Source organism: Equus asinus, chromosome 5 (genome assembly GCF_041296235.1).
Source record: "Equus asinus isolate D_3611 breed Donkey chromosome 5, EquAss-T2T_v2, whole genome shotgun sequence".
Taxonomy (NCBI): domain Eukaryota; kingdom Metazoa; phylum Chordata; class Mammalia; order Perissodactyla; family Equidae; genus Equus; species Equus asinus.
The window spans coordinates 95,196,659-95,199,836 of NC_091794.1; the positions used below are offsets into that span (position 1 = coordinate 95,196,659).

Here is a 3,178-nt window from a genome sequence, read left to right on the forward strand (position 1 = left end):
TGATTTGGGAGGCAGACTCGAGCCCTGTTAATGCTTGAGAAAGGAGCGGCTCCTAGGCTGGCAGGGGTGGGAGCCTCTGGAATGTGCGGGAAGGGTGTTGTTTTCTGTGGCTGGATGATGGAGTCCCCACCTACTTCTCTCATCCTGTGCCACCTTGTCCTCCGCTCCCAACTCTCCAGCCCACACTGGCTACGCTTCATCCTGCCTCAGGGCCTTTGCACAGGCAGAACACTTTGCCTGAGATGTTAATTTTTCAAATATGCAGACAATTACAGAATATGATTATTCAGGAAAACTGGGTACTCATCTCTGAACAAGTGTTAACATTTCGTCACTTTTACCTTGGTACATTCTTTATTTTATTGTGGTAAAGAACACATTAAATTTGCCATCTTAACCATTTGTAAGTGTAAAGTCCACTGGTGTTAAGTATATAGTCATCGCTCAATATCCGTGGGGCACTGGTTCCAGGACCCCCGTGGACAGCAAAATCTGAGGATGCTCAAGTCCTTTATATAAAATAGAGTAGCATTTACATATAACCTATGCAATCCTCCTGTGTACTTTAAATCATCTCTAGATTACTTATTATACCTAATAAAATGTAAATGCTATGGAAATAGTTGTTATGCTGTATCATTTAGGGAATAACGACAAGAAAAAAAGTCTGTACATTCTAGGCCTTTCCGTCTGGGTTGGTTGAATCTGTAGATGCAGAACCCTCGGATATGGCGGGCCGCCTGTGTTCACATTGTTGTGCGACAGAGCTCTACGACTTTTTCATCGTCCAAAATTGAAACTCTATAGTTACTAAACACTATAAAATATAGAGTGCTTTACAAATTTCCTGTCATCCTTGTGCAGGAGCCACACTGATATTCTTTGTACTGTTCCAATTTTGGTCCATGTGCTGAAGGGAACAAGCCACCTGTATTCAACATTCCAAAGGTAGGAAGGGGGATGCAGTGTTTTGCCTATCCTTCAGGGCTCTGGGGTCACGGTTTCTAGAGGACACTTTCTGAGACATACTGGGCGTATATAAGCAAATACGTATTACGTGTGTGCGTCTTTGCGTATATGATGGCGTTAATATTTACTGCTCTGTACTCGCCTTTATTAAAAAAATAAAGCTTTTACTTCCGAATAGTTTTAGACTGATAGAAAAGTTGCAAGGTTGGTAAAAGTGTGCTTGTGTACCCTTCACCCAGTACCCCCCGTTGTTAAAATCTCACGTTAGTGGGGTCCACTTTTCACTACTAAGGAACCAGCATTGGCATGCTACCGTTAACCAAACTCCACAGCGTATTCCAACTTCACTAGTTTTCCCCTAATATCCATTTCCTGTTCTAGGAGGCCATCCAGGACACCACATTATACTTAGGTGTCATGTCTCCTTGGCTTCTTCTGGTCTGTGACAGTTTCTTAGACTTTCCTTATTTGTTTCTTTTTTTCTCATTAATTTTTTTATTGTGGTCATAATAGCTTATAACATAGTGAGATTTCAGTTGTACGTTATTGTTTGTCATACACCATATAAATATGTCCCCTCACCCCTTGTGCCCACCCTCCACCTCCCTTCCCCTACTAGCCACTAATTTATTCTCTTCGTCCTTAAGTTTGGTTTTATTCCACATATGAGTGAAATCACATGGTGTTTGTCTTTCTCTGTCTGCCTTATTTCGCTTAACATGATGCCCTCAAGGTTCACCCATGTGGTTGTGAATGGGACGATTTTGTCTTTTTTGTGGCTGAGTAGTATTCCATTGTATATATATATATACCACATCTTCTTCATCCAGTCATCCACCAATGGACACTTGGGTTGTTTCGACATCTTGGCTATTGTGAATAACGCTTCAATGAACATAGGTGTGCGTAAGTCTCTTTGAATTGTTGATTTCATGTTCTTTGGATAAATACCCAGTAGTGGGATGGCTGGGTCAAATGGTATTTCTGTTTCTCATCTTTTGAGAAATCTCCATACTGTTTTCCACAGTGGGTGCACCAGTTTGCATTCCCACCAGCAGTGCATGAGGGTTCTCTTTTCTCCACACCCTCTCCAACATTTGCTATTTTTTGTCTTGGTAATTATAGTCATTCTAATGGGTGTGAGGGGATGTCTCGTAGTTTTGATTTGCATTTCCCTAATGATTAGTGATGTTGAACATCTTTTCATGTGCCTACTGGCCATCTGTATATCTTCTTTAGAAAAATGTCTATTCATATCCTTTGCCCATTTTTTGATCAGATTGTTTGTTTGTTGAGTTGTGTGAGTTCTTTATATATTTTGGAGATTAATCCCTTGTTGGATATATAGTTTGCAAATATTTTCTCCCAGTTGGTGGGCTGTCTCTTAATTTTGTTTCTGGTTTCCTATGCCTTGCAGAAGCTCTTTAGTCTGATGGAGTCCCATTGGTTTATTTTTTCTTTTGTTTCCCTGGCCTGAGTAGACATGATATTTGAAAAGATGCTTCTAAGACCGATGTCAAACCGTGTACTGCGTATATTTTTTTCTAGGAGTTTTATGGTTTCAGGTCTTACAGTCTAGTCTTGAATTCATTTTGAGTTAATTTTGTGTACGGTGTAAGATAGTGGTCTTGTTTCATTCTTTTGCACGTGGCTGTGTAGTTTTCCCAACACCATTTATTGAAGAGACCTTCCTTTCTCCACTGTATGTTCTTGGCATCTTTGTCAAAGATTAGCTGCCCATAGAAGTGTGGTTTTATTTCTGGGCTTTCAATTCTGTTCCATTGATCTGTGTGTCTGTTTTTGTGCCGGTACCATGCTGTTTTGATTACTATAGCTTTGTAATATATTTTGAAGTCAGAGATTGTAATGCCTCCAGCTTTGTTCTTTTTTCTCAGGATTGCTTTAGCTATTAAGAGTCTTTGGTTGCCCCATATGAATTTTAGGATTCTCTGTTCTATTTCCGTGATTAATGTAATTGGGATTCTGATTGGGATTGAGTTGAATCTGTAGATTGTTTTAGGTAGTATGGACATTTTTATTATGTTTATTCTTCCAATCCATGTGGATGGAATATCATTCCATTTCTTTATGTCATCATCAATTGCTTTCAATAATGTCTTACAGTTTTCATTGTATAGGTCTTTCACCTCCTTAGTTAAATTTATTCTGAGATATTTTATTCTTTTTGTTGCAATTGTGAATGGGGTTA

The 3,178-nt window shown here is 39.4% G+C and overlaps 1 non-coding gene across 1 annotated transcript; it reads right to left on the minus strand.

Annotated features, from left to right (window-relative positions):
• Positions 1-820: 820 nt before the first annotated feature.
• Positions 821-923, minus strand: LOC123286181 (U6 spliceosomal RNA). The gene has a single exon (XR_006528453.1). It is a non-coding gene; the product is annotated as a U6 spliceosomal RNA (small nuclear RNA).
• Between the last annotated feature and the right edge of the window lie 2,255 nt (positions 924-3,178).